Source organism: Lissotriton vulgaris, chromosome 1_1, assembly GCF_964263255.1.
Source record: "Lissotriton vulgaris chromosome 1_1, aLisVul1.2, whole genome shotgun sequence".
Lineage (NCBI taxonomy): Eukaryota > Metazoa > Chordata > Amphibia > Caudata > Salamandridae > Lissotriton > Lissotriton vulgaris.
The window spans coordinates 75,187,129-75,214,970 of record NC_141685.1 but is presented as its reverse complement, the minus strand read 5'-3'; the positions used below and the strand labels follow the sequence as shown (position 1 = coordinate 75,214,970).

At 50.6% G+C, this 27,842-nt stretch overlaps 1 protein-coding gene across 1 annotated transcript in view; it reads right to left on the bottom strand.

The window, feature by feature from the left end:
* LOC147737382 (uncharacterized) overlaps nt 1-26,240 on the bottom strand; it is a 91,042-nt gene extending 64,802 nt beyond the window's left edge. The window contains exons 1-2 of the mRNA XM_086927560.1: nt 26,200-26,240; nt 2,204-2,268 (exon numbers count right to left, since the gene is read on the bottom strand). The gene's annotated coding sequence lies outside the window, so the exon portion shown is untranslated. The remainder of the gene's footprint in view (nt 1-2,203; nt 2,269-26,199) is intronic.
* Between the last annotated feature and the right edge of the window lie 1,602 nt (nt 26,241-27,842).

Genomic DNA, 27,842 nt, shown 5'->3' with positions numbered 1-27,842 from the left:
TTTTGAAGATGGTGGCGCCCCCCGCTTCCTCTATTACTTCCGAACGCTGCCTGTCTGGATTCCCCAGGGGGTCTTTAGAGACCTGAGGTCCATGATTATAGGCTTCCTATGGGGGCATGGCCGCCGTAGAGTGGCCCTGAGCACGCTACTTCGCCCCAAGCTAGAAGGGGGCATGGCTGTGCCCGACTTCGAGCTGTATTATCTAGCGGCGCAGTTGCAGGTCCTTACACAGAACGTAGCTAGGGTGTTTCGGGGTCCAGAGGAGGACCGGGACCGGGGGATTCAACGCCACGTGCTGTCTTATATCATCATGCAACAGAGGCTCGAGTTGCGGGCCCTCACCATGGAGGAGCGGACGCTCCGGCTGTGCTGGCAGAGGAGCCTTCGGAGAGCGAAGGCGTCGCGGCCTTATGCACCGGAGATCCCGATTGGAATGCTGACGGCCTTGCCGCACGGGGGTGACTGGTCCCCGTTGCTGGATTGGGAGGAGGCGGGACTGCAGGTAGTAGGTGACTTGTACATAGACGGGGCTTTGGCGCCGTTCGAAGCGCTCCGGGACCAGTTCGGGCTGCCCGATGGGGGGTTCCTCCTACACGCGGCAGTGGTGGCTGCCATGCAGAAGCACTGGAAAGGGGGGCTCATGGAACCAACAACGACCATGGCGTGCCAATATGTGGTGATGGCAGCAGGCACGTTCAAAGCTGTGACGTGCCTCCATAATAGGATGCTGAACGAGGGACTGGAACCGCTCCTAGGGCTCAAGGCTAAATGGGAGGAGAGCGTGGGCCGGCCTATACCGGATACGGCATGGGGCCACATCCTGCGGCGCACGTGGAAGGGCACGAGAAATGCGCGCTTTCAGCAAGTGCATTTCTATGTGCTTCATAGGGCTTACTTAACTCCTGAGAAATTACAGCGGCACTTCCAGGTACCGGATGCCCGATGCCCACGGTGTTCGACTCTAGGAGCGGACATGGACCATTTGTTTTGGGGGTGCTCACACTTGGGGACCTATTGGGCGGAGGTAGGGGAACTCCTGAACGAAGTGACTGACAGGGAGGTGGAATTCGATATGGCGGCGTGTCTGCTGCTCTGGTTCCCGCATACCAAACACACCAAGGTGATGAGCAAATTCATTGACCTGGGTCTGATATTGGCGCAGAGGGAAATAACGTGGCATTGGAAGTCCAGGGGGGGACCCTCACTGCGTAGATGGAAGAATGAATTGCTGCGGTGGTCTGACTGCGAGAGTGTGCTCCGGATGAAGCAAGCTGTCAAGCTGGGGAATGAGACGGCATTGGATGCGGCGCGTGCATGGGAGTTAGTGGTACAGGCCTTGCGTGATTCTTTGGTAGAGGATGGGGATGGTGAGGACTAAGCCGGTGGACACCACGGGGCGAACACAAGAGTATTATACCCCGCACTGTAGTGGATCCATTTAGCTCGACAGGACGAGGCATACACCTTAGCAGTTGCCAGGGGAGGGGGGGGTTTTGGGGGGTCTGGTTAATGGGAGTTTGGGGTGGGCCGGAAGCCATTAGATGATAGCCCGTTAGGGCACCTTGGATCTCCTAGGATGGTGGGTACTGTGTGGAGTGTGGAGTGGCTGGGGGGAGCGGCCAGGCGTGACTGATCCATAGCGCCTAGGGCAGGTCCCGACAAGGGCGGTACCACTGATTATAACTGGGATGGCTGACGGGAGTGATGTTGTGGGTGGGGGGGTAAAAGCAGATACGCAAAACGACATTTCAACCATGGTCCCTATGGGACGTGCACCGTGATGTTTTCCTATTAAATGAAGTAATATGCCGCCCGGCCTCCGGGATGCGGGCTGAATGGCTGTGTAGGATTTGGATTTCTTATTGAACGGGGGGATGTCACGAGTGAACTGACTGATTAATTGTATCCTGTGGTTTATAATTCTGCAATAAAAATATATTTAAAAAAAAAATAGTCCTGTTCTCCTGGACACGGGTGCGAGGTCTAGACTAGCTGTGAAGTGCGCCGGTTGATTTTAGAACCACGCACTTACCAACGGATTTTCTGTAGTCTAGTTAGATAAAAATAGTGCAGTTTTGTGCCAGGCTTAGGCGCAGGTTAGAGTGCTTCGGTGCATCGCTTAGTTAGGTCATTTAGAACTAAAGAGGAATACCAATTTAAAGTACATAGAAAAAAATATGTAAATAGAAGAATTAATACTTACCCATTGAATACTTCAGTTCCTGATTTCTTCGTTGCTTCGATGACGGCGGAGGCTCCAGAAGGTTCCTAAGGGAGAAGTAACAAGAATTCAGAAGATAAGAAAGTAAGGCAGAGAGTGAATGAACGAATGAGTGAAAAAGAGTAAATGAACTCACAGAGTTAAAGGGTGCTAAAATGTTGTTTATAATGCAGGTTACCAAAGAATAAAATACTTATATTGAAGAATAGAAGAGGAGCAAAAGCCACAGGCACTCTGGGTAAGGAAATAGAGAGAGAAAGAGTAAGAAAGTGGAGAAGGAATTGAAGGAAATTAGTAATGGTGTTCTTTTCTTTTACAGCGATTTCTACTCATGCTTAAAGATAGAGAGGGAGTAAGAAAGGCAAAAAACGGAGTACAGCAGAAAGTAAGAAGAAGAGTGGAAGAGCCTGTAGGTCAGCCGATCTCTTCTCTGTCCCATTACCCTTTTCCCCGGCTAGGTTCGCACAGCCACTCGTTAACTCTTCAGTTGGTGGCTGTGGGAAAACCAGTAGTGGAATTTGAAAAATATCATTGTTCTGCTCCTGGGAGTGTCTGCACTGTCAGTAAACAAAACCCTTGACAACAGCCCTCGCCTCCTCTGCACCCCCTGGACAGGCCTCAATTCCTCTGCAACACCTTGGACAGGTTCAACTCCTCATGCACAGCTCCTCTTCTCCCCAGGACAGGCCTCACCTCCTCTGCACACCTGGACAGGCCTCACCAAATTTAGACACCCTGGACAGGCCTAACCTTGTCTGCCCCCCATGGATAGGCCTCACCTCCCCAGCTCCCGCTGGAGAGGCATCTTCTCTGCACCCCTCAGGATAGACCTCACATCCTCTGGACCCCTCAACAGGCCTCTCCTCCTCTGTATCTAAGGACAGGCCTTACCTCCTGTGCACCCCCTAGACAGGTCTCACCTCATCTGTCCCAGGACAGGCCTCCCCTCCTCTGCTACCCATGGACAGGCCTCACCTGCTCTGCTCCTCCTGGACAGGCCTCACCTCCTCACCTCCCCCTGGACAGAACTCACCTCCTCTGCACCCCCTGGATAGGTCTCACCTCCCCAGTTCCCGCTGGAGAGGCGTCTTCTCTGCACCCCTCAGGACATACCTCACATCCTCTGCACCCCTGGGGAGGCCTCCCCTCCTCTGTACCCCAGGACAGGCTTCACCTCCTCTGCTATCCATGGACAGGCCTCACATCCTCTGGACCCCTGGACAGGCCTCATCTCATCTGCACCCCTAGACAGGCCTCACCTCCTCCGCACCCCTGGACTGGCCTCACCTCCTCTGCACCCCTGGACAGGCCTCTCCTCCTGTGCACCCCTAACAGGATTCACCTGCTCTGCACCCCTAGACAGGCTTCACCTGCTCTGCACCCCTGGTCAGGCCTCGCTTCCTCTGCACCCCTGGACAGGATTCGCCTCCTCTGCCCCCCTGAACAGGCCTCTCCTCCTCTGCACCCTGGACATGCCTCTTCTCCTCTGCACCCCTGGACAGACCTCACCTCTTCTGGACCCCTGGACAGGCCTCACCTTCTCTGCACCCCTGGACAGGCCTCACCTCCTCTGTACCCCTGGACATGCCTCACCTCTTCTGGACCCCTGGACAGGCCTCACCTCCTGTGCACCCCTGCACAGGCCCCTCCTCTGGACAGGCCTCTCAGTGATGGATTCTCATTAAGGACAGAGGAGCCCAGAGTGCATTCCACCCCATCTAGCGCCTCTGACTCCGCCCTGAGTCTCGGGGCGCTATGCATATTCCCTGAAGGAAGACACTGCACCCATGGGCAGGCCTCGCCTCCTCTGCACCCCTGGCAGGCCTCAGCTCTCATGCACCCCTGGACAGGCCTCAGCTCCTCTGGACAGGCCTCTCCTCATCAGACCCCGTGGAGAGGCCTTGCCTCCTCTGCAGTCCTAGACAGGCCTCTCCTCCTCTTTTCCCCAGGACAGGCCTTACCAAATCTGGACCCCCCTCTACAGGCGTAACCTCATCTGCAACCCATGGATAAGCCTCACATCCTCTGCACCCCTGGACAGGCCTCTCCTCCTCTGTATCCCAGGACAGGCCTTACCTCCTGTGCACCCCCTAGACAGGCCTCCCCTCCTCTGCCCCCAGGACAGGCCTCACCTCCTCTGCTACCCATGGACAGACCTCACCTGCTCTGCTCCTCCTGGACAGGCCTCACCTCATCTCCTCCCCTTGACAGCACTCACCTCCTCTGCACCTCCTCTGCACCCCCTGGATAGGCCTCACCTCCCCAGTTCCCGCTGGAGAGGCATCTTCTCTGCACCCCTCTGGACAGACCTCACATCCTCTGCACCCCTGGACAGGCCTCCCCTCCTCTGTACCCCAGGACAGGCCTCACCTCCTCTGCTACCCATGGACAGGCCTCACCTCCTCTGCTACCCATGGACAGGCCTCATCTCCTCTGCTCCTCCTGGACAGGCCTCACCTCCACTAATCCTCCTGGACAGGCCTCACCTCCTCTACACCAGTGGACAGGACTCACCTCCTCTGCACCCCTGGACAGGCCTCTCCTCTGCACCCCTGGACAGGCCTCACCTCCTCTGCACCCCTGGACATGCCTCTCCTCTGTACCCTCTTGGACAGGACTCACCTCCTCTGCACCCCTGGAGAGGCCTCACCTCCTTAGCACCCCTGGACAGGCCTCTACTCTGCACCCCTGGACAGGCTTCTCCTCCTCTGCACCCCTGGACAGCTCTCACCTCCCCTACACCCCTGGACAGGCCTCATCTCCTCTGCACCCCTGGACTGGCCTCACCTCCTCTGCACCCCTGGACAGTCCTCTCCTTCTCTGCAACCCCTTGGACAGGAATTACCTCCTCTTTCATTCCTGGACAGGCCTCTCCTCCTCTGACACCTGGACAGGCCTCATGTCTTCTGCTCCCCTGGACAGGCCTCTACTCCTCTGCAACCCCTTGGACAGGAATTACCTCCTCTTTCATTCCTGGACAGGCCTCTCCTCCTCTGACACCTGGACAGGCCTCACGTCTTCTGCTCCCCTGGATAGGCCTCACCTCCTCTGCACCCCTGGACAGGCCTCACCTCCTCTGCCCCCTGGACAAGCCTCTCCTCCTCTGCACCCTTGGACAGGCCTCTCCGCCTCTCGGTGAAGGATTCTCATTAAGGACAGAGGAGCCCAGAGTTCATTCCACCCCATACAGCGCCTCTGACTCCGCTCTGAGCCTTGGGGCACTATGCACAGGCCCCAAAGAGAGACACTGCTCCCCTGGACAGGCCTCACCTCCTCTGCACCCCCTTCAAAACGACTCACCTCCTCTTCACCCCTGGACAGGCCTCTCCCCCTCTGCACTCTGGACAGGCCTCTCGTCCTCTGCACCCCCTTAGACAGACCTCTCCTCTGCACCCCATTGACAACAATCCTCGACTCCTCTGCACCCCTGGACAGGCCTCACCTCCTCTGCACCCCTGGACAGGCCTCACCGCCTCTGACCCCTGGACAGGCCTTACCTCCACTGCGCCCCGGGATAGGCCTATCATCCTCTGCAACCCTGGACAAGCCTCACCTTCTCTGCACCCCCTGTGCAGGCCTCACCTCCTCTGCAGTCCTAGACAGGCCTCTCCTCCTCCTCAGACCCTTGGACAGCATTCACTTTCTCTTTTCCCATGGACAGGCCTCACCTCCTCTGCACACCCTGGACACGCCTCACCTCCTCTGCTCCCCCTGGTCAGGCCTCACCTCCTCTGCACCCCCTAGACAGGCCTCACCCCCTCTGCATCCCTGGACAGGCATCACCTTCTTTGCATCCCTGGACAGGCCTCTCCTCCTCTGCACCCCTGAACAGGCCTCTCCTCCACTGCACCCCTAAACAGGCCTCGCCTCCTCTGCACCCCGGACAGGCCTCACCTCCTCTGCACCCCTGGACAGGCCTCACCTCCTCTGCCCACCTCACCCGTTACTACTGCCACAACGCACCTGCATGGATACATCACAGCGAGTTAAACAACTCACCCGTTACTACTGTCACAACGCATCTGCATGGATACATCACAGCAGGTTAAACACCTCACTCGTTACTACTGCCACAACGCACCTGCATGGATACATCACAGCGAGTTAAACAACTCACCCGTTACTACTGTCACAACGCATCTGCATGGATACATCACAGCAGGTTAAACACCTCACTCGTTACTACTGCCACAACGCACCTGCATGGATACATCACAGCAGGTTAAACAACTCACCCGTTACTACTGCCACAACGCACCTGCATGGATACATCACAGCAGGTTAAACAACTCACCCGTTACTACTGCCACAACGCACCTGCATGGATACATCACAGCAGGTTAAACAACTCACTCCTTACAACTGCCACAACGCACCTGCATGGATACATCACAGCAGGTTAAACACCTCACTCGTTACTACTGCCACAACGCACCTGCATGGATACATCACAGCAGGTTAAACACCTCACCTGTTACTACTGCCACAACGCACCTGCATGGATACATCACAGCAGGTTAAACACCTCACTCGTTACTACTGCCACAAGGCACCTGCATGGATACATCACAGCGGGTTAAATACCTCACCTGTTACTAATGCCACAACGCACCTGCATGGATACATCACAACAGGTTAAACACCTCACCCATTACTTCTGCCACAACGCACCTGCATGGATACAATACAGCGGGTTAAATACCTCACCTGTTACTACTGCCACAACACACCTGCATGGATACATCACGGTGGGTTAAACACCTCACTGGTTACTTCTGCCACAACGCACCTGCATGGACACATCACAGCACGTTAAACACCTCACCGGTTACTACTGCCACAACGCACCTGCATGGATACATCACGGCAGGTTAAACACCTCACCGGTTACTACTGCCACAACGCACCTGCATGGATACATTACAGTGGGTTAAATACCTCACCTGTTACTATTGCCACTATGCACCTGTATGGATACATCACAGCGGGTTAAACAACTCACCCGTTACTACTGTCACAACGCACCTTCATGGCTACATCACAACAGGTTAAACACCTCACCCGTTACTACTGCCACAACGCACCTGCATGGATACATCACAACAGGTTAAACACCTCACCCGTTACTACTGTCACAACGCACCTTCATGGATACATCACAACAGGTTAAACACCTCACCCGTTACTACTGTCACAACACACCTTCATGGATACATCACAACAGGTTAAACACCTCACCCGTTACTACTGTCACAACGCACCTGCATGGACACATCACAGCAGGTTAAACATCTCACCCGTTACTACTGCCACAACGCACCTGCATGGATACATTACAGCGAGTTAAACAACTCACCCGTTACTACTGTCACAACGCACCTGCATGGATACATCACTCCAGGTTAAACACCTCACAAGTTACTACTGCCACAACGCACCTGCATGGACACATCACAGCAGGTTAAACACCTCACCCGTTACTACTGCCACAACGCACCTGCATGGATACATTACAGCGAGTTAAACAACTCACCCGTTACTACTGCCACAACGCACCTGCATGGATACATCACTCCAGGTTAAACACCTCACCCGTTACTACTGCAACAACACACCTGCATGGATACATCACAGCAGGTTAAACACCTCACCGTTACTACTGCCACAATGCACCTGAATGGATACATCACAGCGGGTTAAACACCTCACCCATTACTACTGCCACAACGCACCTGCATGGATACATCACAGCAGGTTAAACACCTCACCCGTTACTACTGCCACAACGCACCTGCATGGATACATCACAGCAGGTTAAACACCTCACCCGTTACTACTGCCACAACGCACCTGCATGGATACATCACAGCAGGTTAAACACCTCACCCGTTACTACTGCCACAACGCACCTGCATGGATACATTACAGCAGGTTAAACACCTCACCCGTTACTACTGCAACAACGCACCTGCATGGACACATCACAGCAGGTTAAACACCTCACCCGTTACTACTGCCACAACGCACCTGCATGGATACATCACAGCAGGTTAAACACCTCACCCGTTACTACTGCCACAACGCACCTGCATGGATACATTACAGCAGGTTAAACAACTCACCCGTTACTACTGCCACAACGCACCTGCATGGATACATCAAAGCGGGTTAAATACCTCACCTGTTACTAATGCCACAACGCACCTGCATGGATACATTACAGTGGGTTAAACACCTCACCGGTTACTACTGCCACAACGCACCTGCATGGATACATCACAGCGGGTTAAACACCTCACCCGTTACTACTGCCACAACGCACCTGCATGGATACATTACAGCGAGTTGAACAACTCACCCGTTACTACTGCCACAACGCACATGCATGGATACATCACAGCAGGTTAAACACCTCACCCGTTACTACTGCCACAACGCACATGCATGGACACATCACAGCGGGTTAAACACCTCACCGGTTACTACTGCCACAACGCACCTGCATGGATACATCACAACAGGTTAAACACCTCACCAGTTACTACTGCCACAACGCACCTGCATGGATACATCACAACAGGTTAAACACCTCACCAGTTACTACTGCCACAACGCACATGCATGGATACATCACAGCAGGTTAAACACCTCACCCGTTACTACTGCCACAACACACCTGCATGGACACATCACAGCAGGTTAAACACCTCACCCGTTACTACTGCCACAACGCACCTGCATGGATACATCACAACAGGTTAAACACCTCACCAGTTACTACTGCCACAACGCACCTGCATGGATACATCACAGCAGGTTAAACACCTCACCCGTTACTACTGCCACAACGCACCTGCATGGATACATCACAACAGGTTAAACACCACCAGTTACTACTGCCACTACGCACCTGCATGGATACATTACAGCAGGTTAAACAACTCACCCGTTACTACTGCCACAACGCACCTGCATGGACACATCACAGCAGGTTAAACACCTCACACGTTACTACTGCCACAACGCACCTGCATGGATACATTACAGCGAGTTAAACAACTCACCCGTTACTACTGCCACAACGCAGCTGCATGGATACATCACAGCAGGTTAAACACCTCACCCGTTACTACTGCCACAACGCACCTGCATGGATACATCACAGCAGGTTAAACAACTCACCCGTTACTACTGCCACAACGCACCTGCATGGACACATCTCAGCAGATTAAACACCTCACCAGTTACTACTGCCACAACGCACCTGCACGGATACATCACAGCAGGTTAAACACCTCACCTGTTACTACTGCCACAACGCACCTGCATGGATACATTACACCGGGTTAAATACCTCACCTGTTACTATTGCCACTATGCACCTGTAATGGATACATCACAACCGGTTAAACACCTTACCCGTTACTATTGTCACTACGCACCTGCATGGCTACATCACAGCAGCTTAAACAACTCACCCGTTACTACTGTCACAATGGACCTGCATGGATACATCACAGCAGGTTAAACACCTCACCCGTTACTACTGCCACAACGCACCTGCATGGATACATCACAACAGGTTAAACACCTCACCAGTTACTACTGCCACAACGCACCTGCATGGATACATCACAACAGGTTAAACACCTCACCAGTTACTACTGCCACTACGCACCTGCATGGATACATTACAGCAGGTTAAACAACTCACCCGTTACTACTGTCACAACGCACCTGCATGGATACATCACAGCAGGTTAAACACCTCACCCGTTACTACTGCCACAACGCACCTGCATGGATACATCACAGCAGGTTAAACAACTCACCCGTTACTACTGCCACAACGCACCTGCATGGACACATCACAGCAGGTTAAACACCTCACCAGTTACTACTGCCACTACGCACCTGCATGGATACATTACAGCAGGTTAAACAACTCACCCGTTACTACTGTCACAACGCACCTGCATGGATACATCACAGCAGGTTAAACACCTCACACGTTACTACTGCCACAACGCACCTGCATGGATACATCACAGCAGGTTAAACAACTCACCCGTTACTACTGCCACAACGCACCTGCATGGATACATCACAGCAGGTTAAACAACTCACCCGTTACTACTGCCACAACGCACCTGCATGGATACATCACAGCAGGTTAAACAACTCACTCCTTACAACTGCCACAACGCACCTGCATGGATACATCACAGCAGGTTAAACACCTCACTCGTTACTACTGCCACAACGCACCTGCATGGATACATCACAGCAGGTTAAACACCTCACCTGTTACTACTGCCACAACGCACCTGCATGGATACATCACAGCGGGTTAAATACCTCACCTGTTACTAATGCCACAACGCACCTGCATGGATACATCACAACAGGTTAAACACCTCACCCATTACTTCTGCCACAACGCACCTGCATGGATACAATACAGCGGGTTAAATACCTCACCTGTTACTACTGCCACAACACACCTGCATGGATACATCACGGTGGGTTAAACACCTCACCGGTTACTTCTGCCACAACGCACCTGCATGTACACATCACAGCAGGTTAAACACCTCACTGGTTACTACTGCCACAACGCACCTGCATGGATACATCACGGCAGGTTAAACACCTCACCGGTTACTACTGCCACAACGCACCTGCATGGATACATTACAGTGGGTTAAATACCTCACCTGTTACTATTGCCACTATGCACCTGTATGGATACATCACAGCGGGTTAAACAACTCACCCGTTACTACTGTCACAACGCACCTTCATGGCTACATCACAACAGGTTAAACACCTCACCCGTTACTACTGCCACAACGCACCTGCATGGATACATCACAACAGGTTAAACACCTCACCCGTTACTACTGTCACAACGCACCTTCATGGATACATCACAACAGGTTAAACACCTCACCCGTTACTACTGTCACAACACACCTTCATGGATACATCACAACAGGTTAAACACCTCACCCGTTACTACTGTCACAACGCACCTGCATGGACACATCACAGCAGGTTAAACATCTCACCCGTTACTACTGCCACAACGCACCTGCATGGATACATTACAGCGAGTTAAACAACTCACCCGTTACTACTGTCACAACGCACCTGCATGGATACATCACTCCAGGTTAAACACCTCACAAGTTACTACTGCCACAACGCACCTGCATGGACACATCACAGCAGGTTAAACACCTCACCCGTTACTACTGCCACAACGCACCTGCATGGATACATTACAGCGAGTTAAACAACTCACCCGTTACTACTGCCACAACGCACCTGCATGGATACATCACTCCAGGTTAAACACTTCACCCGTTACTACTGCCACAACGCACCTGCATGGATACATCACAGCAGGTTAAACACCTCACCGTTACTACTGCCACAATGCACCTGAATGGATACATCACAGCGGGTTAAACACCTCACCCATTACTACTGCCACAACGCACCTGCATGGATACATCACAGCAGGTTAAACACCTCACCCGTTACTACTGCCACAACGCACCTGCATGGATTCATCACAGCAGGTTAAACACCTCACCCGTTACTACTGCCACAACGCACCTGCATGGATACATCACAGCAGGTTAAACACCTCACCCGTTACTACTGCCACAACGCACCTGCATGGATACATTACAGCAGGTTAAACACCTCACCCGTTACTACTGCAACAACGCACCTGCATGGACACATCACAGCAGGTTAAACACCTCACCCGTTACTACTGCCACAACGCACCTGCATGGATACATCACAGCAGGTTAAACACCTCACCCGTTACTACTGCCACAACGCACCTGCATGGATACATTACAGCAGGTTAAACAACTCACCCGTTACTACTGCCACAACGCACCTGCATGGATACATCAAAGCGGGTTAAATACCTCACCTGTTACTAATGCCACAACGCACCTGCATGGATACATTACAGTGGGTTAAACACCTCACCGGTTACTACTGCCACAACGCACCTGCATGGATACATCACAGCGGGTTAAACACCTCACCCGTTACTACTGCCACAACGCACCTGCATGGATACATTACAGCGAGTTGAACAACTCACCCGTTACTACTGCCACAACGCACATGCATGGATACATCACAGCAGGTTAAACACCTCACCCGTTACTACTGCCACAACGCACATGCATGGACACATCACAGCGGGTTAAACACCTCACCGGTTACTACTGCCACAACGCACCTGCATGGATACATCACAACAGGTTAAACACCTCACCAGTTACTACTGCCTCAACGCACCTGCATGGATACATCACAACAGGTTAAACACCTCACCAGTTACTACTGCCACAACGCACATGCATGGATACATCACAGCAGGTTAAACACCTCACCCGTTACTACTGCCACAACACACCTGCATGGACACATCACAGCAGGTTAAACACCTCACCCGTTACTACTGCCACAACGCACCTGCATGGATACATCACAACAGGTTAAACAACTCACCAGTTACTACTGCCACAACGCACCTGCATGGATACATCACAGCAGGTTAAACACCTCACCCGTTACTACTGCCACAACGCACCTGCATGGATACATCACAACAGGTTAAACACCTCACCAGTTACTACTGCCACTACGCACCTGCATGGATACATTACAGCAGGTTAAACAACTCACCCGTTACTCCTGCCACAACGCACCTGCATGGACACATCACAGCAGGTTAAACACCTCACACGTTACTACTGCCACAACGCACCTGCATGGATACATTACAGCGAGTTAAACAACTCACCCGTTACTACTGCCACAACGCAGCTGCATGGATACATCACAGCAGGTTAAACACCTCACCCGTTACTACTGCCACAACGCACCTGCATGGATACATCACAGCAGGTTAAACAACTCACCCGTTACTACTGCCACAACGCACCTGCATGGACACATCTCAGCAGATTAAACACCTCACCAGTTACTATTGCCACAACGCACCTGCACGGATACATCACAGCAGGTTAAACACCTCACCCGTTACTACTGCCACAACGCACCTGCATGGATACATCACAACAGGTTAAACACCTCACCAGTTACTACTGCCACAACGCACCTGCATGGATACATCACAACAGGTTAAACACCTCACCAGTTACTACTGCCACTACGCACCTGCATGGATACATTACAGCAGGTTAAACAACTCACCCGTTACTACTGTCACAACGCACCTGCATGGATACATCACAGCAGGTTAAACACCTCACCCGTTACTACTGCCACAACGCACCTGCATGGATACATCACAGCAGGTTAAACAACTCACCCGTTACTACTGCCACAACGCACCTGCATGGACACATCACAGCAGGTTAAACACCTCACCAGTTACTACTGCCACTACGCACCTGCATGGATACATTACAGCAGGTTAAACAACTCACCCGTTACTACTGTCACAACGCACCTGCATGGATACATCACAGCAGGTTAAACACCTCACCCGTTACTACTGCCACAACGCACCTGCATGGATACATCACAGCAGGTTAAACAACTCACCCGTTACTACTGCCACAACGCACCTGCATGGATACATCACAGCAGGTTAAACAACTCACCCGTTACTACTGCCACAACGCACCTGCATGGATACATCACAGCAGGTTAAACAACTCACTCCTTACAACTGCCACAACGCACCTGCATGGATACATCACAGCAGGTTAAACACCTCACTCGTTACTACTGCCACAACGCACCTGCATGGATACATCACAGCAGGTTAAACACCTCACCTGTTACTACTGCCACAACGCACCTGCATGGATACATCACAGCGGGTTAAATACCTCACCTGTTACTAATGCCACAACGCACCTGCATGGATACATCACAACAGGTTAAACACCTCACCCATTACTTCTGCCACAACGCACCTGCATGGATACAATACAGCGGGTTAAATACCTCACCTGTTACTACTGCCACAACACACCTGCATGGATACATCACGGTGGATTAAACACCTCACCGGTTACTTCTGCCACAACGCACCTGCATGTACACATCACAGCAGGTTAAACACCTCACTGGTTACTACTGCCACAACGCACCTGCATGGATACATCACGGCAGGTTAAACACCTCACCGGTTACTACTGCCACAACGCACCTGCATGGATACATTACAGTGGGTTAAATACCTCACCTGTTACTATTGCCACTATGCACCTGTATGGATACATCACAGCGGGTTAAACAACTCACCCGTTACTACTGTCACAACGCACCTTCATGGCTACATCACAACAGGTTAAACACCTCACCCGTTACTACTGCCACAACGCACCTACATGGATACATCACAACAGGTTAAACACCTCACCCGTTACTACTGTCACAACGCACCTTCATGGATACATCACAACAGGTTAAACACCTCACCCGTTACTACTGTCACAACACACCTTCATGGATACATCACAACAGGTTAAACACCTCACCCGTTACTACTGTCACAACGCACCTGCATGGACACATCACAGCAGGTTAAACATCTCACCCGTTACTACTGCCACAACGCACCTGCATGGATACATTACAGCGAGTTAAACAACTCACCCGTTACTACTGTCACAACGCACCTGCATGGATACATCACTCCAGGTTAAACACCTCACAAGTTACTACTGCCACAACGCACCTGCATGGACACATCACAGCAGGTTAAACACCTCACCCGTTACTACTGCCACAACGCACCTGCATGGATACATTACAGCGAGTTAAACAACTCACCCGTTACTACTGCCACAACGCACCTGCATGGATACATCACTCCAGGTTAAACACCTCACCCGTTACTACTGCCACAACGCACCTGCATGGATACATCACAGCAGGTTAAACACCTCACCGTTACTACTGCCACAATGCACCTGAATGGATACATCACAGCGGGTTAAACACCTCACCCATTACTACTGCCACAACGCACCTGCATGGATACATCACAGCAGGTTAAACACCTCACCCGTTACTACTGCCACAACGCACCTGCATGGATACATCACAGCAGGTTAAACACCTCACCCGTTACTACTGCCACAACGCACCTGCATGGATACATCACAGCAGGTTAAACACCTCACCCGTTACTACTGCCACAACGCACCTGCATGGATACATTACAGCAGGTTAAACACCTCACCCGTTACTACTGCAACAACGCACCTGCATGGACACATCACAGCAGGTTAAACACCTCACCCGTTACTACTGCCACAACGCACCTGCATGGATACATCACAGCAGGTTAAACACCTCACCCGTTACTACTGCCACAACGCACCTGCATGGATACATTACAGCAGGTTAAACAACTCACCCGTTACTACTGCCACAACGCACCTGCATGGATACATCAAAGCGGGTTAAATACCTCACCTGTTACTAATGCCACAACGCACCTGCATGGATACATTACAGTGGGTTAAACACCTCACCGGTTACTACTGCCACAACGCACCTGCATGGATACATCACAGCGGGTTAAACACCTCACCCGTTACTACTGCCACAACGCACCTACATGGATACATTACAGCGAGTTGAACAACTCACCCGTTACTACTGCCACAACGCACATGCATGGATACATCACAGCAGGTTAAACACCTCACCCGTTACTACTGCCACAACGCACATGCATGGACACATCACAGCGGGTTAAACACCTCACCGGTTACTACTGCCACAACGCACCTGCATGGATACATCACAACAGGTTAAACACCTCACCAGTTACTACTGCCTCAACGCACCTGCATGGATACATCACAACAGGTTAAACACCTCACCAGTTACTACTGCCACAACGCACATGCATGGATACATCACAGCAGGTTAAACACCTCACCCGTTACTACTGCCACAACACACCTGCATGGACACATCACAGCAGGTTAAACACCTCACCCGTTACTACTGCCACAACGCACCTGCATGGATACATCACAACAGGTTAAACAACTCACCAGTTACTACTGCCACAACGCACCTGCATGGATACATCACAGCAGGTTAAACACCTCACCCGTTACTACTGCCACAACGCACCTGCATGGATACATCACAACAGGTTAAACACCTCACCAGTTACTACTGCCACTACGCACCTGCATGGATACATTACAGCAGGTTAAACAACTCACCCGTTACTCCTGCCACAACGCACCTGCATGGACACATCACAGCAGGTTAAACACCTCACACGTTACTACTGCCACAACGCACCTGCATGGATACATTACAGCGAGTTAAACAACTCACCCGTTACTACTGCCACAACGCAGCTGCATGGATACATCACAGCAGGTTAAACACCTCACCCGTTACTACTGCCACAACGCACCTGCATGGATACATCACAGCAGGTTAAACAACTCACCCGTTACTACTGCCACAACGCACCTGCATGGACACATCTCAGCAGATTAAACACCTCACCAGTTACTATTGCCACAACGCACCTGCACGGATACATCACAGCAGGTTAAACACCTCACCTGTTACTACTGCCACAACGCACCTGCATGGATACATTACAGCGGGTTAAATACCTCACCTGTTACTATTGCCACTATGCACCTGTAATGGATACATCACAACAGGTTAAACACCTTACCCGTTACTATTGTCACTACGCACCTGCATGGCTACATCACAGCAGCTTAAACAACTCACCCGTTACTACTGTCACAATGGACCTGCATGGATACATCACAGCAGGTTAAACACCTCACCCGTTACTACTGCCACAACGCACCTGCATGGATACATCACAACAGGTTAAACACCTCACCAGTTACTACTGCCACAACGCACCTGCATGGATACATCACAACAGGTTAAACACCTCACCAGTTACTACTGCCACTACGCACCTGCATGGATACATTACAGCAGGTTAAACAACTCACCCGTTACTACTGTCACAACGCACCTGCATGGATACATCACAGCAGGTTAAACACCTCACCCGTTACTACTGCCACAACGCACCTGCATGGATACATCACAGCAGGTTAAACAACTCACCCGTTACTACTGCCACAACGCACCTGCATGGACACATCACAGCAGGTTAAACACCTCACCAGTTACTACTGCCACTACGCACCTGCATGGATACATTACAGCAGGTTAAACAACTCACCCGTTACTACTGTCACAACGCACCTGCATGGATACATCACAGCAGGTTAAACACCTCACCCGTTACTACTGCCACAACGCACCTGCATGGATACATCACAGCAGGTTAAACAACTCACCCGTTACTACTGCCACAACGCACCTGCATGGACACATCACAGCAGATTAAACACCTCACCAGTTACTACTGCCACAACGCACCTGCATGGACACATCACAGCAGATTAAACACCTCACCCGTTACTACTGCCACAACGCACCTGCATGGATACATTACAGCGAGTTAAACAACTCACTCGTTACTACTGCCACAACGCAGCTGCATGGATACATCACGGTGGGTTAAACACCTCACCGGTTACTACTGCCACAACGTACCTGCATGGATACATCACGGTGGGTTAAACACCTCACCCGTTACTACTGCCAGAATGCACCTGCATGGATACATCACTCCAGGTTAAACACCTCACCAGTTACTACTGCCACAACGTAGCTGCATGGATACATCACGGTGGGTTAAACACCTCACCGGTTACTTCTGCCACAACGCACCTGCATGGATACATTACAGCGAGTTAAACACCTCACCCGTTACTACTGCCACAACACACCTGCATGGACACATTACAGCGGGTTAAATACCTCACCTGTTACTATTGCCACAATGCACCTGTATGGATACATCACAGTGGCTTAAACAACTCGCCCGTTACTACTGCCACAACACACCTGCATGGACACATTACAGCGGGTTAAATACCTCACCTGTTACTATTGCCACAATGCACCTGTATGGATACATCACAGCGAGTTAAACAACTCACACGTTACTACTGCCACAACGCAGCTGCATGGATACATCACGGTGGGTTAAACACCTCACCCGTTACTACTGCCACAACGTACCTGCATGGATACATCACGGTGGGTTAAACACCTCACCCGTTACTACTGCCACAACGCACCTGCATGGATACATCACGGTGGGTTAAACACCTCACCCGTTACTACTGCCACAACGTACCTGCATGGATACATCACGGTGGGTTAAACACCTCACCCGTTACTACTGCCACAATGCACCTGCATGGACACATCACAGCAGGTTAAACACCTCACCGGTTACTACTGCCACAACACACCTGCATGGATACATCACGGTGGGTTAAACACCTCACCGGTTACTTCTGCCACAACGCACCTGCATGGACACATCACAGCAGGTTAAACACCTCACCGGTTACTACTGCCACAACACACCTGCATGGATACATCACGGTGGGTTAAACACCTCACCGGTTACTTCTGCCACAACACACCTGCATGGACACATTACAGCAGGTTAAATACCTCACCTGTTACTATTGCCACTATGCACCTGTATGGATACATCACAGCGGCTTAAACAACTCGCCCATTACTACTGCCACAACGCACCTGCATGGATACATCACAGCAGGTTAAACACCTCACCAGTTACTACTGCCACTACGCACCTGCATGGATACATCACAGTGGGTTAAACACCTCACCCGTTACTACTGCCACAACGCACCTGCATGGACACATCACAGCAGGTTAAACACCTCACCAGTTACTACTGCCACTACGCACCTGCATGGATACATCACAGCAGGTTAAACAACTCACCCGTTACTACTGTCACAACGCACCTGCATGGATACATCACAGCAGGTTAAATACCTCACCTGTTACTATTGCCACTATGCACCTGTATGGATACATCACAGTGGGTTAAACACCTAACCCGTTACTACTGCCACAACGCACCTGCATGGACACATCACAGCAGGTTAAACACCTCACCAGTTACTACTGCCACTACGCACCTGCATGGATACATCACAGCAGGTTAAACAACTCACCCGTTACTACTGTCACAACGCACCTGCATGGATACATCACAGCAGGTTAAACACCTCACCCGTTACTACTGCCACAACGCACCTGCATGGAAACATCACAGCAGGTTAAACAACTCACCCGTTACTACTGCCACAACGCACCTGCATGGACACATCACAGCAGATTAAACACCTCACCAGTTACTACTGCCACAACGCACCTGCATGGACACATCATAGCAGATTAAACACCTCACCCGTTACTACTGGCACAACGCACCTGCATGGATACATTACAGCAAGTTAAACAACTCACCCGTTACTACTGCCACAACGCAGCTGCATGGATACATCACGGTGGGTTAAACACCTCACCCGTTACTATTGCCACAACGCACCTGCATGGATACATCACAGCAGGTTAAACACCTCACTCGTTACTACTGCCACAACGCACCTGCATGGATACATCACAGCGGGTTAAACACCTCACCGGTTACTACTGCCACAACGCACCTGCATGGATACATCACAGCGGGTTAAACACCTCACCGGTTACTACTGCCACAACGCACCTGCATGGATACATCACAGCAGGTTAAACACGTCACCAGTTACTACTGCCACAACGTACCTGCATGGATACATCACAGCAGGTTAAACACCTCACCCGTTACTACTGCCAAAACGTACCTGCATGGATACATCACAGCGAGTTAAACAACTCACCCGTTACTACTGCCACAACGTACCTGCATGGATACATCACGGTGGGTTAAACACCTCACCCGTTACTACTGCCACAACGTACCTGCATGGATACATCACGGTGGGTTAAACACCTCACCCGTTACTACTGCCACAACGCACCTGCATGGACACATCACAGCAGGTTAAACACCTCACCGGTTACTACTGCCACAACACACCTGCATGGATACATCATGGTGGGTTAAACACCTCACCGGTTACTTCTGCCACAACGCACCTGCATGGATACATTACAGCGAGTTAAACACCTCACCCGTTACTACTGCCACAACACACCTGCATGGACATATTACAGCGGGTTAAATACCTCACCTGTTACTATTGCCACTGTGCACCTGTATGGATACATCACAGCGGCTTAAACAACTCGCCCGCTACTATTGCCACAACACACCTGCATGGATACAATACAGCGGGTTAAATACCTCACCTGTTACTATTGCCACTATGCATCTGTATGGATACATCACAGCAGGTAAAACACCTCATGAGTTACTATTGCCACAACACATCTGCATGGATACATCACAGAGGGTTAAACACCTCACCCGTTACTACTGCCACAACGCACCTACATGGATACATCACAGCGGGTTAAACACCTCACCTGTTTCTATTGCCACAGCTGCGTGGGCATACAAACATGCTTCAGGGCCCTCTGAACCGGACGCACATGGCATCCATTTGCCCAATCTAGGTACGAATAACCCCCCAATGCCTATTCTTTCAACAATGTAGGTTGTTTCTGTGTTTTAGCCAATATCCACCATGTTTTAGTTTAGGCGCTATATCTTTAGGTGCTCACTTTACACACACAAAAAGAGTGCCTTGGCACTCACCTGCGCACAGTCTGCTAGGTAACCACGTGGGCAGAGCCGTCTGAGGACCGCGACATGGGGACAGTTCCTTCACATCACCTTACTTACATTTCTATCATGATATGCATGGAACAATTAGTTATAATGATCACTGGTGCAAGCACCGACCATTGTGTCTTCTTCAGTCAATTCTGGTTACACAGCTCACCAGCTGTAGGACGACAGCATGCTATATCACAGGAAATGATGAGTTCGATTAAGCGTTGTGTGTCTGAATGGCATATTCTGGTGCCTAAAACTGCCAGCAGAACACCGGATGCATCCATCCCATGTGCAATAACTGAAATAGCTGGTTGCTTTAAAAAATTTCACTGCAGCAGCCACTTTAAAAGCTACTCGGCCAGCACCCTGGCGGCCAGGCCTGGGATCATAGGCCTGCACAATTCTCTGTTAGAGGCCAGGAGAACCCCCTCACCACAGCTTCCAAGAACACAGCCAGGATTTAAGAACTATATGACACCACAAACAGTTAAAAAACAACTCATCTGGCAAGCCCAGACCCTCCCAACCCATCCTCAAGCCTCCATCCCACACAACTAGCCTGGCCTCACATTCATACAACCTGGGCAACACACACTGTGTGCTGTAGAAGCCACAGGGAACACAAGACAATTTGGTTCATACACTTGCTCACTCACTTTGGGTCCTTAGGGAAGGGTAGAACATCAACTATTAAAAGTTAAGTGTTCTCTGTTTTTACTGCATTTAAAAACAAGCGCGCACGCCTCGCAGTAAAAGTAAAAAATCAAGAGGACAGGAGGACAGGAGGAGGCAGCAGGGGCAGGGGAGAGAGGAAGGGGCCTGCACCTGTTTCCCATGCGGGAGCGAGCAAGAACCATCTGCTAATTACAAACAGATCGTTTCAAAGCTCGCTCCCACAAGGCAATCACCATACGTGCACATGTTGCCATTGAAAGCAATGCGAAGCGTGCACATTTTTGGCAGAAAAAGGAAATTGATAACTAAAGGTCTCCTCCTATGCGTGCTGCGTACGCGAGACCCAAAAAACTACTTTGGTGTAATGCCTAATAATATCCATGTTCTGGAAGTGTATTTATTTAATTTAAAGCACCATGTGATTGTGAGTTAAATATGAATTTTCCCAGCAGGTGTCGACACAGAGGAATAATCTACACGCTAAGACCACTGCTGCTGCTCTGTCTTTAGGACTCTCTGCCGTGCTTTCATTTAACATTAGCGGTGAACATTTTCCCCGGTCAGCAGTCATGAGTAAAAGGTTGCTACTCACTACATTGATAAGTTTCCTACAAACATTTTTATACGAATGTGAACACACACAGGCATGGAAGAGACCACTGCGGCCTTGCACAAACAGCCCCTCTTACTTTAAATGTCCCCCAAGCTTTGCAGAGAAGGCAGAGAGAGAACGGAGTACCCTGCAAGATGGACTGCACCTCTAAATGAAGACAAGAATAAACCTACAAGCAGCTGATATCACCCTGAGGAGCCGCGGAGAGCCGCATCCTTTGTGCAGGTGTCACCTTTGGATCAGGCCAGGGCAAGGAAGGGCAGCTTGTAGGGGATGCGGACATGCTGCTGCAGTGCGACCACCGTGTCTGCTCCTCACCTCCTGGCTGCCAGTGAAACACAGGCACCGGAGCTGCAAATGAATGATGGCACCCTTCTCCCACGTGCTCCAGTCATCATTAGACGCACGGGAAGCCGACGCCTCGAGTCTGTGCAGTGTGTCTTCAAAGTCCGGAACACAAAGTGCGCAGACTCAAGCTCCCAGCTTCCTGTTTGCCTGCAGCCTCTACCCCACCATTTCACAATTCGTCACAGGGATGAATCCACCCCTTATGACGAGTTGGGAAAGGGAGGGGTGACCATCCTCGCTAGGAGGCCTCCGGGTAGCTAGCGCTATACAAATCCAAATTAATTCATTCATTCATTCACCATCCTCTCCACTCCCTGACTGACGTGGAGCCCCTGCACTGGGACTAATATTGCCAATTATTAAGTTCCAGAGAACGATCGCGCATCTGCACTGCAATTCCCAAAAGCAGCGATTGCTGGCCATGCTGGGTGGCCATGTTGGGTGGCCTTGCTGGGTGGCCATGCTGGGTGGCCATGCTGGGTGACCATGCTGGGTGGCCTTGCTTGGTGGCCATGCTGGGTGGCCATGCTCGGTGGCCATGCTGAGTGACCATGCTGGATGGGGTTCGTGTATAAAATGGTGCCTGTTCAGAACCGTCTGATTACTATTCCAGGAAATGATCGAAGTAACCCCTTCTTTCCTGAGCTCCCGCGATAAACTGGATCACTCAGTTTTGTTGACAAAGTTTGTTGGCCAGGGTTTCTTCAGCTGAGCGCTTTGGTGGTGAGTACGCCCACCCTGCCAGAGATCCGGCCTCCACTTGGGAGGGAGTGAAACCCCTGGTAAGGGCTGAGTCGGCCGAAATTTTTAGCGTTGCTGACCTCATCATAGTTTAGTTCGAAGGAATAGACTAAATGTAACCTGATTTCTTGCGCTACTACTAAAGACCATTATTAGTTGAAACAATTCCAGGGAAGGCAACTCCGTAGAGACATAACAGTTTGGCTGAAGAATAAAGAACATGATTCATGAATATTATTGTTCAGTTCATGTATCTTTCTTTCGCAGCCAGATGACTTAACCAGGGGCTTTGAACTATTGAAGAAGAGGGAGAGAAATGTTTAATGAAACTCTTTACAGAATGTATCCTTGTAGCAGTGTCTGGAATCGGGTGTAGCTAAGGCATTGAACAAGTGACTTCACCTGATCCCCTTTATCTTGCAGCCTAATTTTAAGAGAGCCGGTATACAAACAGAAACCCTCAAAAAAGCAGAATATAGAAAGAGAGATTTCTAAGTTCACCAAACAGGGTAAGAAAAACGAATCCTTCAAAAGCGGGGGAAGTTTTATGCGGAACTCAAAACTTAGGTTCCATCTGAATATTATGTATGCTCTTTTTGAAATCTAGCTCCTCGCAGTTCCTATCCCCTAAACCCCTTTCCCTCGCCTGGCCACTCCAATACTTTGCGCTAATACAACATTCAGAGTTGGTGGTGCCTAGGGGTGGATCTCTCGATCTTACTACTGACCCCGAGGAAGAACTGCTTGAGTGAAAGACACCACTGTGCTCCCACTACTGCGGAAACCCCCTCAACACCCTTAAACGCTTGCCAACAACAGACCGATCTCCCTGCGACCATTCCCGGTTTACGTCTTGGAGAAAATGGTCAACAGACACTTTGTTGAATACCTCAAGGACCACCATCTCCTCAAAACCACTCAGTCTGGTTGAGCCCCAATCACAGCTTGGAAACTGTCCACATCCCCGCCATGGATGACATCCGCATGACTCTGGACAGAAGAGACATGGTGATCTCATTCTCCTGGTCCTCTCTGTAGAGTTTGAGACAGTCTCCCACCCCATCCTTATCAAACGCCTCCAGGAGATCAGAATCCAACAGGACACACTCCGATGGATCTGCTTCTTCCTGATTGGAAGAACCAAGTCAGTCATCCTGTCACCGTACACATTTCATGCCGGTGAGTTTGTCTGCTGAGTTCCACACAGATCTTCCCAAAGCCCGACCCTCTTCAATGGATACATGATCCCTTTAGCTAGAATCATCCACTCTCATAACATCAACGTTCTCTCCTACACTGACACACAACTGTCTCTCATGGTCAAGACGCCTAGTACCCGGATGAAGTTTTATTCCTGTGTGACTGGAATTGCCCACTAGATGAAGATCATCTGTCTAAAACACTGACGGACTTAAACCGTGATCTTCGGGAAAAGCACATCAGCGTGGTACTCCACCTGGTGGCTACTAAAGACAGGACGAACATCTACCCTCACCACCCATGCCAAGAATCTCAGGATCGTCACAGACAGCAAGACTTGAACCGCCAGATCAACACCCTCGTCTCCACCTGCTTCAACTCCTTCCACATCCTCTGAAAGACCTTAAAGTGGATCCTCACCGAATGCAGAAAGACCATCACCCGTGCACTCATAACGAGCAGACCGGACTACGGCAACGCCCTCGATGCCGGAATCAACAAAACCCTGCTACACAAATTCCAGACCACTATCCAGAACACCTCAGCCAGACTCGTCCTCTGAATCGTATTCTAGTGTGGGCACCCTCAAGTTTAGAGATGAACAAATAACAGTTTTGTAAATTGACCAGTGTGACAGAAATTCACAGATGAAAATGTTGTCACAAACGGCATATTTGTCCTACTCATTTTCAATATTTCGTTATTTCAACAGTCAGCATCTTTGGGAAAATCTTGAGGGATCTAAACATATGACCCCTTTGTGAATTCTGAGTTTTGTCACCTTTCAGAAATCTGCAACTTTCCTGGATCCCCCCTGGGATTCACAGTGGATTCCACCAAAAACTGGAAGAAAGTTGAGAGCACAAAAAATAGGCAAAATGGGTTAGAACTGTTGTACAAAAATTGTTTTTGTCCCTACAAGCTGGGAAGATGGTGACCTTAGCACAGCAAATGTTCGATGATGTCATTTATAGGAAAAAAACAGTTTTTTCTGGAGCACTTTTTCCCTATTTTTTCAAAAAATGTAAACATTTTGCTATATTTTGCCTATTTTCTGGGTCCCCTCCAGGGGAATCCAAAAACCCTGGGTACCTTTACAATCCCCAGGATGTTAGAAATAAGAGGGTGCCAAATTTGCCATGGGTACCTGAGCGGAAACCTGTGCAGGCGTGTCCAGACTCTCTCCTCCTCCTGGGAGGTTGATCGGGGGGGGGGGGGGCAGATCTGGGGTGTGAGTGGGGGCAGGGGTAGATCTGGGGCCTGAGGGGGGGCAGGGGCAGATCTGGGGTCTGAGGAGAGGTTCTGGGGTATGAGGGGGGCAGGTGGGCAGATCTGGGGTCTGAGGTGGACAGGGGCAGATCTGGGGTCTGAGGAGGGGTTCTGGGATATGAGGGGGGCAGATCTGGGGTCTGGGGGGGTCAGGGGCAGATCTGGGGTTGAGGGGGGCAGATCCCGGGTCTGAGTGGGGCAGATCTGGGGTCTGAGGGGGGCAGGAGCAGATCTGGGGTTGAGGGGGCAGATCTGTGGTCTGAGGGGGGCAGGGGCAGATCTGGGGTTGAAGGGGGGCAGGGGCAGATCTGGGGTTGAGGGGGCAGATCTGGGGTCTGTGGGGGTCTGCAGATGAAGGTCACTGCTCACCAGACAGGGCTCCTTCCTCCTCTGCTCCAGGCTGCACACACAAGGAGAGACAGAAGGTGATGTCACCATCGCTGCTAGTGCTGTCTCTGCCACTGCTGACCCAGAAGAGGAAACCCTTCTGCTTTCATCCATTGTGTAGCTCGACTGGTTTCATCAGCAGACGAGGAGCGCCCTCTGGTAGCCGCGGACGGAACCGCCGCCTCCAGCAGGGAAACAAGCATTGGCGCATGCAATGACACAGACGTGGGTTCTTCTGAGACACTCACAGTCCATGACAGGGTCTCATACGGGAAACAAGCATTGGCACCTGCAAATACACAGACATGGGTGTTATGGGAAACAAGCATTGCCACCTGCAAATACACAGACATGGGTGTAATGAGAAACAAGCATTGGAGCCTGCAAAGACACAGACATGGGTGTTATGGGAAACAAGCATTGGCTCCTGTAAAGACACAGACATGGGTGTTATGGAAAACAAGCATTGGTGCCTGCAAAGACACAGACATGGGTGTTATGGGAAACAAGCATTGGCACCTGCAAAAACACAGACATGGGAATGGGTCTCAAACAGGAAACAAGCATTGGCACCTACAAAGACACAGACATGAGTGTTATGGGAAACAAGCATTGGCGCCTGCAAAGACACAGACATGGGTGTTATGGGAAACAAGCATTGGTGCCTGCAAAGACACAGACATGGGTGTTATGGGAAACAAGCATTGGCGCCTGCAAAGACACAGACATGGGTGTTATGGGAAACAAGCATTGGCACCTGCAAAGACACAGACATGGGGAGGGGTCTCATACGGGAAACAAGCATTGGCACCTGCAAAGACTCAGACATGGGTGTTATGGGAAACAAGCATTGGCGCCTGCAAAGACACAGACATGGGTGTTATGGCAAACAAGCATTTGCTCCTGTAAGCACACAGACATGGGTGTTTAAGACACTCACAGTCCAAGGACAGGCCTCACCCTTGCATGGTGTGCTCTTGAGGAGCCTCAGATTCAGCCCCTCATGCCAGCTCTGCTCCCTCCCACAGTGAAATATCAGCAATGTGTTTATTGTTTAAACTTCTGCAAAGGAACAGACATGATATTCAGGAGTGAACTGAAATGAGGACTTGTATTTCATTCAATGTGTGTAATGTAGACACAGCTGCTGAAATGAGGCTGAGCAGCGTCTTAGAGGATACCCAGATTCCTTGCTGACTTCACCGAGACAGGAGGCGTAGTGGTGCCTTCAGGCCACCATTTGCTAGGGCAGAACTCAATAGTTTTCCCAATAGGCAAGATTTCCGTTTTGCTGGAATTACATTTTAGATGGTTATTTTCCATCCACTGGAAGATCTCCATCAAGCAAATTTGGAAATTTTGTTCAGCTTTAGTTGAGTTTTTTTCAAGGGAGACAATCACTTGCGTGTCATCTGCATATGAAGTGACACATATACCATGTGATTTAATGAGGGTAATGAGAGGCGACATGTAAATGTTAAAAAGCAGGGGACTCAATATGGAGCCCTGAGGGACTCCTGCAGTAATTTGTTTCTCCTTTGAAGAAAAAGATCCTAAGGATATAATTTGGGTTCTCTCCGAGAGGAAAGAGCCAATCCAATGAAGGACTCTATCAGTTATACCAT